The sequence below is a fragment of the Aotus nancymaae genome, unplaced genomic scaffold, assembly GCF_030222135.1.
Source record: "Aotus nancymaae isolate 86718 unplaced genomic scaffold, 86718_ANA_hifiasm-v0.15.2.pri h1tg000006l, whole genome shotgun sequence".
NCBI lineage: Eukaryota > Metazoa > Chordata > Mammalia > Primates > Aotidae > Aotus > Aotus nancymaae.
This window is the reverse complement of record NW_026988417.1, coordinates 7,400,299-7,416,197: the sequence shown is the minus strand read 5'-3', so window position 1 is coordinate 7,416,197 and position 15,899 is coordinate 7,400,299. Positions and strand designations below refer to the sequence as shown.

The window sequence follows — 15,899 nt, the reverse complement described above, 5'->3', positions numbered from 1 at the left end:
GGTTTCAAGCCAGTGAGTTTAGGGTGGTTTATTACCCAACAATATCTAACTTCTTTCTTTTAATTAATAAAATGTTTTGATAATGATGATGATGATTTACATTAATTGGGTGCTTCCTTTGTGCCAGACTCTATGCTGAGTGTTTTATAAGTTTAAAGCTCTTGTATTCTGACAACAACACTGTGAGTTAAGTACTATCATTGTCCCTATTATCTCATAAGGATATTGAGACCTCAAGAGATGAGGCAGCTTGCCTACAGTTGGAGAGCTTGCCAGTAGCAGAGCTGAAACTGAAACTCTGGCGTGCTGGTTCTGGTTCCCGCACCCATTGCTACTCCTTACACTGCTTCTCTCTCATTCTACCATCGCCTCCCCCAACTTCCCACTCCCTCACCTAGCATCCTCCTAACTGCCCCCTGGAACCTGTGTAGAATGGTAGAGAGGGAGAAACTAACATTTATTTGTTAAGTATTCATTTGTCCAGTAACATTTCCTCATGCCTACAGTGTGCCCAATACTCTTCTAGAAATTAAGGTCACCAATTTCTACAACACAGAAGACAGGTCTTCTGCTCTTAAGAGTCTAAACGACCGGGTGCAATGGCTCACGCTTATAATCCCAGCACTTTGGGATTTCAAGACTAGCCTGGTCAACATGGTGAAACCCCATCTCTACTAAAAATACAAAAATTAGCCTGGTGTGGTGTCGGGCACCTGTAGTCCCAGCTACTCGGGAGGCTGAGGCAGGAGAATCACTTGAACCTGAGAGGCAGAGTTTCCAATGAGCTGAGATCGTGCCACTGCACTCCAGTCTGGGTGGCAGAGCAAGACTCTGTCTCAAAAAGAAAAAGAAAAAGAAAAAAAAAGTCTAAACTCATGCCCAGCACATGCTAGACACTCTAGACACATTCTCTCCCATTGTCCTCACTGCAGCCTTGTCCCCATTGTACAGAGGAGGCTAAGGGAAATAAAGAAACTCACTCAAGGTCACACAGGGATTGGAACTAAGGTTGGCCTGGCCCCGGACCAAGGCTTTTTCCAATTTACGATGGGACTCCTCCTCCTCTCACTTTTACTAGGTACTCCTTGGGGTGGTAGTTTCAAGTCTTCTGTAACGAAATACCTCGTTTCCCTTCTTTGTCTTTCCTGGGTCTTGGTTTCAGTCCCCAAAGTGTCTCCAATTATCAATGTTTATTTTTTAAAAGTAAAAAATAAAGATAATGGATTTTGGAATAGTCTCTCAAGCCATGGGCAAGTTCTTAATCCCTCTGTGCCTCCATTTCTTCCTAAATAAAATGGGGACAAGAGAAGCACCTTTCTTATACTCTTGTAGGAGTAAACAAACTAAATATGTGAAGTTTCAGCTCAATGTTCATGCATTTATGGAATGCTGGGATTCTACCAGGCACTGGAGAAAGGGTTGCTCCTGAAGGAATCTCAGTCCCAGCTGACTAAGGAAGCTTTAGGGAGAGGCAGCAGCTGGTCTGAAATAATTGGAGGTGTGTGGCAGTTTACAAAATGGACTGAAAAGGCCTCTTTCCCTGCACGCACAGCCCTAGGAAGTAGCAACAATCAATGGCAGCATCCACAGTGCCGATCTGGTTTGCTCAGAGCTAAGATCAGGAGCAGGGTGGTCTGGACACAGTCCAAGGACCTAGGGGTCATACAGGACCCAAAGGGGTTTGCTCCTGGCTTTGCCGATCCCCACATGACTTGGCAAGTGACTTGTCTGCTCCAAGTTTCAGTTTTAACATCTGTGAAATGGGAGGCAATATCAATTTCTTAGCATCATTTGGAAATTCAATGTGACAGCATGTGTAAAAAGACCATGAAAAATGCCCAGTACAAAGTAAGCGGCGGGGCTGAGTGAGGGAGGCTTAAATAATTTTACTGAAATAATAGTAACATTCAAATATTTAGTGAAAACTTGCTCTATGCCAGGCCCTGTTCTAAGCACTTTACGTATTTAGTTGGTTTACTCCTACAAGAATATAAGAAAGGTGCTTCTCTTATCCACATTTGATTTAGGAAGAAATGGAGGCACAGATTAAGAACTTGCCCACGGCTTGAGAGACTATTCCAGAATCCATTATCTTAACCAACACGCTATCTTGCCCCTATAAAATAGCACGTTGATACTACATGTTGAATGAGAAATGCTGTTAAAAATCATCACATACACTATGATCTCATTTTTTTTAAAAGCCTGGATACATAAGGATAAATGTCAAAATGTTGAAAATAAACATCTCTTATTGGTAGAATTCCATGTGTTTTTGTCACTTTATTTTTTGTAATTTTCCATATTTATATACATTAATTTTTATAAGTAGAAAAATGTTATTTAAAATATGTCTCTTTCTCTCTGCTGTGCCAGGCTTCATTAGGCACTAGGCATATATGTAAGGATATTCGATTATCCTAGTGTTCCGGGCAGGATCTTGGAAAACTTCTAGCCTGAGCCAGAATCGATGCTCAATTAACATTCAGCTTCATTCCTCACAAAAGCAGTAGCTGTTTCTGTGATGCTACCTGTCCTATTAGGCACCTGCAGTAGGCTGCTTCTTAAAGTGATCACAACTTTTCTAAAACTGTTCTGAACACAACAGAACCGAACAGTATCTGTGGGAAGTAGAGAAATTCCTTTTTAAAGTTTTCTTTCTTGTTAAAGAATAAGTGTGCTGATAACTTTGTTAAGCCCTATCCCATGTAGCTGTTAGATGTGCCATGCTTACAGGCACATAGCACGTTCTATGTTCTACTTTAACCAAGATATCTGTGCTGGACGTGCTCATAGGCATTTTCCAGCTCTCCATTGCTTTTACCTGTTTAGAAAAATTAAAGTTGTGGGCCAGGCGCGGTGGCTCACACCTGTAATCCCAGCACTTTGGGAGGCCAAGGAGGGTGGATCACAAGGTCAAGAGATCAAGACTATCCTGGCCAACATGGTGAAACCCCATCTCTACTAAAAATACAAAAATTAGCCGGGAGTGGTGGCATGCACCTGTAGTCCCAGCTACTTGGGAGGCTGAGGCAGGAGAATTGCTTGAACCCAGGAGGCAGAGGTCACAGTGAGCTGAGATCACGCCACTGCACTCCAGCCTGGTGACAGAATGAGACTCTCTCTCAAAGAAAAAAAAAAAAAAAAGAAAGTTTTAAGTTGTTGTTAGCCAATCGGGTTTTAGTTTAGATTGTGAGGTCTGGCTCCAGCCAATGGAGATCAGACACAGCAGTAAGGACGACCCCAAATGTGTAAGGGATAAATTTGTGTGTTTTCCTTGTTCATTGTACTCTTGTGGCAGGATGGCTAGTGAAGGTACCCTTCCTGCAGTCCAGGAAGTAAAATTGCATTGCTGAAAGGTCCTTTGTCTCAGTGCTAACTTTTCTTTGTGGCACTGAGCATCTATCTCCAACATCTATTTCTAACATCTGTTTCCAACGTCTATTTCCGACAGTAGCTTAATGGTTTTGTTTCTTTGCATTCACTTTGAAGCTAAGCCCCTGAGGTTTCCCAGGTGTTCGCATTTGGAGTAGCCACATTTAGTTTTTGGATTTTACTGGCCGAACACCTTCGCATTGATGCCCAAGCACCAGGGTTGAAATCTGGGACACCTCGAAGGTCCGATTTCCAGGGCTTTGGGGGATCGGAGGAAAACCAGCCTCTGCCCTTCGCCCCAGCTGTGTGATCTTGGGAAGGTTCCCAGACTTCACTGTGCCTCAGTTTCCTGATCTGCAAAATGGGTATCCTCTTCCTTGTTCCTCTCACTTCACAGCTGTGAGACTCAAACAAGAGCACACATCAGGAGATGCTTTACAAACTGCATTCCCGTCAGAGAGGTAGGAAGTTCTGTTGAGCATCTCAGCTATGAAGACTCCAACACACTCAAGATGTAGAAGTCAGAAAAAGGACAGGAAATTGAGAACATGACAATAATTAGCAAGCACTTCCATATGTAAGATAAGACTCGTCAGACTTCATCTTATTTCTTTAAATGGCAAGTTGCTTTTGAGAGTAAAGATAAACCCCCTACAGCTGTCTAGATATGAAGATGGATGCTGACAAGGGCATGGCCAGAAAGTGGGTCCCCTCAAGCAGTATTTGCTTACCTGTCATGTTACAGCTGGGCAGTCTCTCAACGGGCTCTTTGGGAGGCCTCTGGCAGCCACTATCTGAACTCCATCTCTCTTGCCGCATGTCTCTGACATACAGAGACAAATAGACACACAAAACCCTGGAGAGGAAGTCACAAGACCTGCACTCAGGACTTTGAGTGTTCCTGGCCTCCCGGTTTCTCCCTTCCCCGTGGAGAGTCATAGCTGACAGTTTCTAAGCTCCTTTCTTCTCTCAAAGTCTGAGCTCTCGGCTTCTCCTGGGCTTTCCCTGGGGAATTCCTGCCTCAGCACCCCCATGGAGGTTGGAGGCCCCTTCTTGCCCCCTCAGCCCTCTGCAGGGGAATGACTTGCTTATATGGCTCATGATACTCTCTCTCATTCTCTCACTCCTTCATTCTCTGCCCCCCAGGAATTCTCCCCTTATCCTGGGCTCCCTGGTGCCTTGGAGATGCTAGGTGAACCTTTGTGGAATGAAATGATCGATGGAAAAAATAGGAGTGAGTGAGGGAGCAGCCTCCAGATAAAACACATGGTGCAGAGTCACTTGGCATACCCTTCGCTATAGCTGGTGACCACAAGCCACACCCTGGTTCATACCTTGGAGAACCTTCTGGAAGCCCCAGTGGAGGAAGCACCACCCCCCATGCCTGGCCTGTGCTGGGATGGAGGATAAAGATTCAGCTTGGTACCCAAGTGAACCAAATGCACCCATGCCCTTGAGGAGCAGGCAGCCTGCTGGGAGACAGGCAGGTGACAAGGAAACAGAAGAGGACATTGGCCTAGGGTGGAGGATCTGGGAAGACTTCCCCAGGAAAGGGAGATCAGAGAGGAGAGGACTAACACTTCCAGGCACCAAAGATGGATAAGCCAGCCAGCTTCCTGATTGACTTACTCCTTACCAAAGCCTCTTTCACAGGGAAGGGAACAGAGGCACAAGGCCACTGAGACACCTGTCCAAGATCTTGTAGCTGGTAAGTGGCATGGCTGAAATTCACACCGGGGTGCCACACCTGTCCTCAGATTTCCAAAATGATTCTCCCCCGGCCAGTGAATCTAGCACTGGAGTGCGCGTGGGGTGGTGCCCTGGACTGAGCGAGGACGCTCCAGGTCCCCTGAGCCCCCAGTCCCCACTGCATGAAGCAAGCTGAAGCAAAGGGTGAGGGTTTCCCTTAGTAAGCAGCGTTCAGATTTGACAGCCTGGCACCTGCATGACATCTTAATCCATCTTCCTACAGGGCTATTCACGATTCAGCTTGGTCCCCACATTCCCAGGGGACCCCACAGCTGCTGATACCCTGGCCCTGGCTGAGGCCACATCTCAGGGGGCTCACTTCATTTTCCTCTGTGTCTTCTCCTGCATTTAAGTGGCCTGGTCAGAGTGCCAGTGCCTGGAGAGGGAAAATCCCATTTCATTCACAAACATGCCTCCCGAATGTGAGCCTGGCATCTTCAGATCAGAGACCCACATGGAATCTAACGAGCAAAATGAGTCATGGGGCCCTGTGGAGTCCGGGCGGCGGGATCTCTTCCAAGGCCTTCAGACTGGTGAGGAGGGAACAGAGGCCTAAAGGGTGGGGCCTGCCCAAGGAGGCGCAGATCAGACTCGCCCCGGCTCCTGCCTCCTTACCATCAACCTCCTCGCTGCCTTCTCAGTTGCTTCCGTTTGCCATTTGAAGGAAACTCACATTTTTCTCGACCAGCTAGCAGGCTGGGCCCTGGGCTGGGTGGGACCCGGGGCCAGCGCATCTGCCCTCTGTGTTTTCTGACACTCGGCTATCCTTCCGGCTGTGACTCTGCCCTCTTGGCCCCAGTTTCATCCATTCTCTGGCCCCAGCAGGCTGACCCCAAGGATGACATCCCTGGCTCCCTTGGCCTCTGGCTTCCAGCTGGGCTCAATCAAGGGGAGGCACAAGGAGGAGGCTGGAGAAAGGGAAGACAGAAGGTTCTAGAACTTACTCTCCACCCCATCAGGAGTAGGTCCGGCAGCGGCCAGGCTTCTCTACGATGGGTCCCAGCTCTAGCTCTCCCAGCATCTTGGAGCCGCAGCCCTCTCCTTGCCCTCTGACCCTAGGGTAGTCACCGATTCCTGTGATTGCCACTGTTCACCCCTTGTCCTGCCCCTGAGCAAGACACAGCCTCTGCTTCCCAGGAGCATGCAGTCAGCTACAGAAGGAGCTCCTGGGCCTGGGGATGGCAGGCAGGCCGGGGTTTGAGGGGGTCTGGAAAGGACAGGCAGGAGGGTTTAGTGTCTTTCTCACACACCCCAAACCCCTAGACTTTCAGTGCACCCCCTGTGCTTAATATGATAAAAGACGTGGGAGGTGATAAAACACACAGTGCTCTTGGCCAGTGCCCTTGGAGAGACCGCCATCTAAACAAAGATAACAGCCAGGGAAAGTCACAGGCTTGGCCTCCACCCCATCGGGATTTCCACTCACTCATTCATGGAACCTGTTTAAAATGAAAGGTGGCACACTCTCAACAATAATCTATTATTTTCTTCTCTTTTTATTATTTGAACAAATACACTCCCTCCGTCACCTCTTTCCCTCTGAGACCCCATTCATGAGATGAGGAAGCTGAGCCGCATGACCTCCAAGAATGGCCTCCCTTACTGACCCCAATTTTAGCAGAGTTGGGGAATTTCACATCAAGACCCCAGTAGGGTCGCAGATTCGTTGAGAAGAACTCAATGCTCATGGCCCTGGAATAGGCAAACGCTGTTGGATGAGGTGGCTGATGGGACAGGAAGTTCACCATAGGAGGAAAAGACCTAAATAATTGTGATGCTTGGGGCGCCTCGGTGAAAAAGAATGCAGCCTCCAGAACTACCCCTGCAGCCATGTGCAGAATGCAAGCTCATGCAGCAGATGGGAAAACAGCCCCTGAGAGGCTAGGGAGCCCCTCACATCTCCGACTGGTGAGAGGCAGAGGCAGTGACCGCACTGCAGTGCCAAGGGCCTCCTAGGCTCACAACACTTCCTTTTGCTGCCTCTGAGGTCCTTGTCACTCCCACCGGAGCCCCGGATGTGGCCTCATCCAGGCTGTAGCCTAGCACTCCTCCAAGTCCTGGACATGGGAGCAAACCCCAGGATGCTGGCTGGATCATGCCACTGGAAACCCATGATAAAGTCAGGACTGCTTTAACTGCTTTCAGTTTCAAAAAACTAAACTTAGAAAGTCTGAAAGTGGGAGCTGTCAGGCCCAGCCCCCAGGGTCCCTGCCAGCCAGCTGAACCTCTGCACGAGATCAGACGCATCCAGATGCAGGCACCTCCTCCAGGCACCCTTCATTTCTAGGAGGGACTGTCCCCTATGTGCGCCCACAGGATTTTATCATACCTCTACCCCCATGGCCAATTTGGGACAAATCCACCCAGGTACCTGTTTTTCTCTCCCATGGGTCTGTGACCACCCATGGGGTTGGGGACTTCTCTCTGTGACCCCAGCAAGAGGCACAGAGCAGGCAGGCAGTAAATGCTGGGACTGAGAGAGGGAGGCTCACACAGCACGTAAGCTTTGCGCGTGCGAAAATTGAATCAGCTGAGGAACTGAAGAGTAGGCAAGGGGAAGTGCTGCTAGAAGGAGTGTTCCAGCTGAGAAGTGATGAAAGAATGACACCATAGGACGTCTCCAGTTCCTAACTAATGAGTTCATGATCTAGGTATTGGGCGTTAGGATGCTAACATCACAGAAAGAAAGACAACCAGGGCCGGGCGCGGTGGCTCACGCCTTTAATCCCAGCACTTTGAGAGGTCAAGGTGGGTAGATTACTTGAGGTTAGGAGATCGAAACCACCCTGGCCAACATGATAAAACTCTGCTTCTACTAAAAATACAAAGTATTAGCCAGGTGTGGTGGCAGGCCCTTGTAATCCCACCTACTCAGGAGGCTAAGGCAAGAGAATGGCTTGAACCTGGGAGGCAGAGGTTGCAGCGAGCCGAGATCATGCCATTACACTCCAGCCTGGGCAACAGAGTGCGACTCTGTCTCAAAAAACCAAAAAAAAAAAAAAAAAAAAAAAAAAAAAAAAAAAAGAAAGAAAGAAAGAAAGAGAGAGAGCCGTGCCCCCGATGGAAGAACTTAACACCATCTTTAAAGGAGTCTTGGAAAAAAAAAAAACAGCAAACCATTGAATCTGTATTAAATCAAAGCTCTAGAGCCATTGGCCAATTCAAGGACAGACAGAGGAGGAGAGAGCACAGCAAACACGGCATCACACGCCGCCCGCACACGTGAACAACTGCAGGACAGTGACCTGGTTTCCCCAACGGCATGTTGCAAGAAAATAGGAAGGAGGCAGAAGCTCTAGATGAAAAGACTTTAAAGACACACCAGCAGTGTTCGCAGGTGGATGAATGGACAAACAAGATGTGCTTCCTCCATGCAAGGGAAGATTCTTCATCCTCAAAAGAAGCAAATTCCAGCCCATGCTCCAACATGAATGGACCTCAAAGACACTATCCTAAGCGAAATAAGCCAGTCGCTCACAAAAGGACAAATATTATGCGATTCTGTTTAGATCAGGCCCCTAGAGTAGTTGACTCATAGAGACAGAAAGTGGAGTGGTGGTTGTCAGGAGCTGGGGGAGAGGAGAATGAGGTTTAATGGGAACCGAGTTTCAGTTTGGGAAGATGAGAAGGGTTCTGTGGGTGGATGGTGGTGACGGCTGAACAACAATGTAAATGAATGCATTTAAAGGTTAAAATGGGAATATAGATAAGGCTACTAAAAGGTTAAAACTGGCTGGGCGCGGCGGCTCACCTCTGTAATTCCAGCACTTTGAGAGGCCAAGGTGGGTGGATCACCTGAGGTCAGGAGTTTGAGACCAGCCTGGCCAACATGGTGAAACCCTGTCTCTACTAAAAATACCAAACAATTAGCCTGGCATGGTGGCACGTGCCTGTAATCCCAGCTACTCCAGAGGCTGAGGCAGGAGAATAGCTTGAACCTGGGAGGTGGAGGTTGCCAAGATTGCGCCATGGCACTCCAGCCTGGGCAATAAGAGTGAAGCTCCATCTCAAAAAAAAAAAGGAGGGGGTTAAAATGTAAATTTCATAGGTTGGTACAAATGTTGGTGCAAAAAATTTTATAGGTTGGTGCTACTTTTTTTTTTTTTTTTGAGACAGAATCTTGCTCCGTCACCCAGGCTGGAGTGCAGTGGCAAAATCTTGGCTCACTGCAACCTCCACCTCCCAGTTCAAGTGATTCTCCTGCCTCAGTCTCCTGAGTAGCTGAGATTACAGGTGTCTGCCACCATGCCTAGCTAGTTTTTTGTTGCCCAGGGCGGTCTCGAACTCCTGACCTCGTGATCTGCCTGTCTTGGACTCCCAAAGTGCTGGGATTAGAGGCATGAGCCACTGTGCCTGGCAGGTGCTACTTTTTAAATAGCAAAAACTGTAATTATTTTTGTACCAACCTATATGTTCTGTATATTTTACCACAAAGAAAGACAATCATAGTGTGAAGACCTTATTTACATTCTGATTCAAACCAACTGCAAATAATTTTTTAAACTATAAAACTGACAGGCCACTTAGAAATTTGAACACCGATTGGATATTTGATGAAGTTACGGAGCCGTCATTTATCTGAGGTGTGACCGTGGTACCATGACTGTTTAAAACACGGATTAAATGATATGGTATCTAGTTTTACTTCAAAACAATACGAGTGGAGAGCAGGGGGCAGTGTAGAGATGAAATAAGATTGTTCTTGAATTGGTCATTATGGAAGTTGCTGTTGACTACGGGGGGTTCCTTATACTATTCTGTGTACTTTTGTAAATGTTCAAAATTTTTCAAAACAAAATACTTTCAAAAACGGGGTTTAATCTGTTCTTTAACTCGCTGAGTTCTCCCGGGCAGACTGCTTCACCTCTCTGCTGCCTTCTTGCTTCAGTTTTCCACTCAAAATGGCACCTCGTCCAGGACGCCTTGAGTCATAACATCCAACAGAAAACATCACCCTCCTCGCTTCCTACCCACTGTCCCCACCCCGTTTTTCTTCCCTCACAACATTGATCAGGACTTGAAATTACACAATATGTGTGAGTCCGTACGTAGCCTTTCTCTTCTTGCTGACTTGTTCGTAGCTGAATCCCATACACCAAGAAGCATGCCTGGACATAGCAGACGATGGGTAAGCATTGGTCATGGGAATGAATGAATGACTGAATGAATGATCCACAGCATTAAGGCAGTGACAAGAGTCCTCCGGGTCAGCATAAGCATGAGTGAGACAAGGTGCTCGGCCCACAGCCCAGAACCGAGTGGAGGCTCAGAGCCACGATTCCATCCTCAGAGCAGCGCGTGCTGTTCGTGCACCTGTATTCGGGAACCCATAGCTCCTAGCTGGCTGGCTGGCTGTCTTCTGGACCAAAACTAGAGTCCCCTCATCCTATCCCACTGCTCCCAAACCTGCCAACTGAAATTTTCTCTATGCCATGAGCGTCCTCTTTACAAAATGGTGGTTTTCCGCATAAGGTTGAGAGACTATCAGTCATTCACAACTTAGTGTGAAATAGCTAAACTTTTCTAAGAACAGTATAGTAAAGCCATCTGCACTGAGGGAAGGAAGGGAGAGGGCACATGATTATGAAGCAGGAGAGACACTGGAATGAGAAGCTGAGGCTTAGAGAGGTTACGTCACCTTAAGTTAGTTAATGACGGATCTGGCACTGGTTATCCCAGTCTGTCTCATTCCAAGTTATTGTTGATTACCCTGAAAACCAACACTCAGAGAATAACCTTCATGAGCTAAGAAATACAAATGCGAAGCTGAGAAAGGAAGTCACTCTATCTATGAGGTGAAATTTACAGCCCTAATAATAATGGCATAGATAAAATTCCATAATAAATGGACTAAGACAGATGGCATGGAATAAGTAATAGTCCTTCCAACAGAAAAACTACATTTCAAAGCTAAAGAGTGAGTCTAAAGTCTCCCTGCTCTGCCACCCTCCCCACTTCTGGTTTCTTCTCCACCCCTTCCTAGAATCCATTTGCTCTCCGTCCGACCTACCTTCTCGCTAATCCAGACCTCTTCCCCAACCCCAGCAATACCCAGGCCCTCCCCTCCTTCAGCAGCTGGTGGCAATGTGGCAATGTATGGAGGGTTGCAATCCCTCTCCTCCTCTGCTCTTCCCTGAACCAATGCCTTCTTATCCTCTCTACTCGCAAAGCAAAAATAACCATCCTGGCCAACATGGTGAAACCTCGTCTCTACAAAGATACAAAAATTAGCCGGGCATGGTGGCACGCACCCGTAGTCCCAGCTACTCGGGAGGCTGAGGCAAGGGAATTGCTTGAACCTGGGAGGCAAAGGTTGCAGTGAGCCGAGATTGCACCACTGCACTCCAGCCTGGGGACAGAGCGAGACTCAGTCTCAAAAAAAAAAAAGACTATAATATTTTCTCATCTAACAGAACTTGCATTAGAGACCGTGCAATATAATAAAATATGTGCTTGGAAGTACCATAAAATAAAATGAGCAACTAATTCATGCAGTCATTCAACAACCATGTATTGAGCGCTAGGAGGAGCGAGGCACTGTTCTGTGACCGGGGATGGAGCTGCTAACAAACCAGGGTCAGGAGTGGTAAGAGGCAGCTGGATCCTGGGTGGAGGTGACAAGACCTGCTGATGGAGAGGATCTCAAGATACATAGATCATGAGGTCAAGAGATCGAGACCATCCTGGCCAACATGGTGAAACCCTATCTCTACTAAAAATACAAAAATTAACCGGGCGTGATGGCACGTGCCTCTGGTCCCAGCTACTCGGGAGGCTGAGGCAGAAGAATCGTGTAAACCCAGGAGGCGGAGTTGGCAGTGAGCCAAGAATGCGCCACTGCACTCCAGCCTGGTGACAGAGCAAGACTCCATCTCGGAAAAAAAAAAAAAAAAAAAGATAGATAGATGATAGATAGATAGGTAAATAGATGGATAATAAATAGATAGATGAGAGGAGGAGGAGGAGAACAGAAGTTAAGCCACTTTTCAGCTTTCTTTGTGCTACTGAATTTGTGCAGAAAGCCAACAAGAAGCCAGCTGAATTGTACCCTAGAATTCTGGCAGCATTGGAAGCGGGGATGGCAGGTGCCTCCAGAGCGAGGGAGAGGGAGCAGGGCGAAGCACATGAGCACTGGCTGGCCCCTTCTCAGAAGCTGCGGGGCTGGGCTCTGGCCCCAGGTGGCACAGTCAGGGGGCCCTCTGCTCCCCACCTGGCTGCGGATGGAAGGGCCTTGGCTGGGGACCTCCATCCACTCCATCCACCCCTTCCTTCACCACCTCCCTTCCTTAAGGGAACTTGAGGGGAGATATTCCAAACTACCTAAAAGGTCAAGTGTCAAAAAAAGAAACTAGCTGACTCCTTTGAGGACACCATCGTTCTTTTCTGGACGTCTCTGCTTAGATCCACAGGAAGAAGCCAGAGGCAAGGCCCAGTTTCCAGGGGAAGATGGAGTGCGCTCAGAGAAGGCCACGGACAGGCACAGGTCCCCCGTAGCACAGGGCGCTCCCTCCTCCAAAGACAGCTAGTTCTGGCACCGGCTGGGCGCTCCCACCCCTGACTCCACTTGAATTCCCTGTTGCAAGTTTTGTTTTTTCCTGGAAATATTTTATGCCATTGTGAAGCTATTCAAGGAACGGCCAAAGGGAGCCGAAAGCTGCTGGGCGCCTCCTCTGTGATGAGCTCTGTTCTTGGGAGGCTGCTTCTGGCCTCGACCCCTGTCCTGCATGGGGTGTCGTGTGAGAGGCAGGAGGCTGGGTACTGTCAGTCCTTCCTCCTCTTGCCATAGCAGAGGAGTGTGAGTCCCCGCCCCGCTGATGTTCACGTGACTACTTACTCTGGTGTGGAGCAGGCCTGAATCCCAGCCCCCTCTGCCTGAAGCAGAGTCTCCCAGCTGAGCCCAGCTTGGTCAGCCGGACCCTAGCCCAGCTGCAGATCTGAGAGTGAGAAAGAATGGTTGGGAGTCACTGAGTCTGGGCTGGTTTGTTACACTGTAATGTTGATTTACACAGAGAGGTTATATGACTCACCTAGAGACACACAGCTATGAAGCAGCCCCACAATCATCTCCACTGCCTTGGGTCCTTGTCCAGTACTAACCTGGCCTCAAGCTGGGCATGGGTGGAGTCACAGTAACCTCCTAACAGAGGACCCAGGATGCAGGTTCTGGGACTATCTGGGAATAAAAGGCAGGACACAGTGACAGCAGTGCACTAATCCCGCCTGTGAGCAGAGAGCACCGTCCCACCATCCCATGACAGGACTGTTTGCAGGACGAGACCTGGGGGAGTGCCAACCTTCTGAGTCTGGCAGGAGGGTGCATGGGGGCAGGTCCAGTCCCTCTGGCACTGTATAAGCTGGAGGGACCTGCTGGGAGGCCTCGGAGACCCCAAGACCTGCCCACCCCAGGCTGCTGACTCAGCACTGCTAGGTCTGAGTCAGCAAAAAACACTGTGCTGGGCCACACAGTGCCTTTGTGCGGAATGTCAGAAAGATGCCTGCTCCAGGTGAACACAGGTGGCAGGGCTTGGCCAGGAGAGCTGAGGCAGCCTCTGCAGGAACTCGTAAAAAGTCTCTTTTTCTTCCAGACAGGCACAGCCGAGGAGAGAGTACGGCTGGATTTCAGCCCCTTCTGCCCTTGGACCAAATGCCTTGCTTAGGACACAACCTGAACAATCAGACGCCGTAGCTCTGGAAGAGCGGGGTCAATGCCTGTTTGACTCCTGCTGCCTGACAGTGAGCCCCACCCAGCAGCCAGGCCAGGAGCCAGCTGTGTCTCCCCAGCTTCCAGGACAGCAGCAGCACACAGTAGGCCCACAGCCGTCAGTGTGTGCCATGGATGGACTATCAGTGACAACGGGGAGTGGCTACTCTAGGCTTCTGCCTGCAGCCCCCCTTGATGCGTCAGGCTGGGGGTGGGGCATTGATCTGGGGTCTGTCCATGTCCAGCAAACACCAGGAATCCAGCCCGGAGGATGGGCGTGGGGAAGCAGCAGCAGCTGGAGAGTCCAGCTCCCCCCACCCCTGCCCTCAGCCCTGCACCTGCTGCCCGATGCTAAATTACTCTCGGACACTCAGGTAGAGCCACTGCTCGAGGGCCCCAGGGAGCAATGGGTTGAGATTCTGTAGCTGAGGAGGGAGTTGATGTGTGTTGGGAGGGAGAGGAGAGGAGAAAAGATGGGCTGGGAGGATGGGGGAGGGGGATCAGCTCCCGGCAGCAAAGCTGCCCTCCACTCCCGTCTAGGCCTCCCTGGACAGGCAGAGCATGGAGAGGAGAGGGCTCTGGAGTGTCACGTGCCAGCCTATATTCCATTCATTCATTTTTAAAAGGGTTAAATGAAGTAAAAGGTACTGGCCCAACCAGCAGGGATGCAAATTCCTTCAGTTAAACACACACAGACATTAAGGGAACGGAAGATGCCCAGCTCAGCACACCTCCAGAAGGCCCAGACAAAACAACCTTAAATCCAAGGGAAAGACTGTTCCGGAAGAGACAGATCAGTGGAACCAGTGGAAGGGACCAGAGATGCTGGTTGGAAGAGACCTGAGAGAAGGGTCTTGCAACCCAGAAGCCACAGAGGTTGAGCTCCTGTTACTCTCAGGGTTAAAGTTGAGAAGAAAACCTCTGGCCAGGCTGGTTGCAGCCCCTGCAGACCACTGCTGACCCGCCCCCCCCCGTGCACAGGCCAGAGGCAGCAGCCATGCTTCCCTCTGGCCCCTGCTGTCTGCTCCTGAGCTCTTCAGCTGTGAGCGAGTCTCCCTCTGAGCGCCCACCCCTGCCTCTCCTTCCCACCCGCGCCTTAAGTGATTCATTTCGTTCTGTTTTGTAAAAATGACCCGCATGGAGATAAAGCAATGGCAGCGCGTCTGCAGTTCTATGGGTGTCGTGGGGCCTCCCTTGAGAGCTTCACAGATGTTAAGTCACTCACGCCTCGCCACCACCCTTGGAGGCAGGCATCCCCATTTTACAGATGAGATCAGCGAGGCAGGGAGAGGTAGGGTAAGGGGAAGAGCTGGGATCCAAAGCCAGGCGGGGTGTGAACTTGGCTCCCGGGTCACCTGCCTCCAGCGTTACAGGGGAAAGGACGAGGGGTGGTCACACACCTGGGCTGTAAATGCCACCGCCGGGCACTGGCCGTGTGATACGTTTCAAGGCTCCATGAGATAAGATGATGTCACGGGGCTGTAATTTCCATTTCCCAGGAGGAAGTCAAGCCTCAAGGGGCCTGGGCGCAGGGCCCATAGCTGCTGCATGGCGGTTGGGGATAGGAACGCAGGACCATGTCAGCCCTCCTGGCTCAGCGCAAAGGTCACTTCTCAGCGGCCCCCTCAGCCTCCAAACTGTCCAGTGCTCTATCAGCCATCCCGGGTGGCCAGATCCCAGCCCCCAGCTGAGGTCACTCCTGCCTGTGAGCACCTGCAGATGGAGGCGCGGCTGGCCCCGCCGGTGCAGTCAGGAAGCAAACACCTGCTTGCTCACTCCCATCACCCCACTCAGAAGCATCCCGTCCGCGCAGGGCCCTGTCTATGATGCTGAATGGAATCCACACGTCACAGGTGGGTGCTGGCAGGCCTGGGGGCCCCAGGCATCCCCCAGCTCTGCAAGTAGATGCAAAAACCGCTACAACTTCAAAGAGGGGCGAGGAGTGGAGTTTGGCCAAGGCCAACAGAATGACAAACGTTAACCTTCTTTTGCTCTTAGCAGTTTACCCTCAGACACATGGCCACACATATAATCATGGACACTGGTGGTAAGAATTGTGTAGTTAGGTGATTTC

The 15,899-nt window shown here is 49.7% G+C and overlaps 1 protein-coding gene across 1 annotated transcript in view; it reads right to left on the bottom strand.

Moving 5' to 3' along the window:
- Positions 1–15,899, bottom strand: part of CUNH4orf50 (chromosome unknown C4orf50 homolog) — a 118,743-nt gene that overhangs the window by 41,736 nt on the left and 61,108 nt on the right.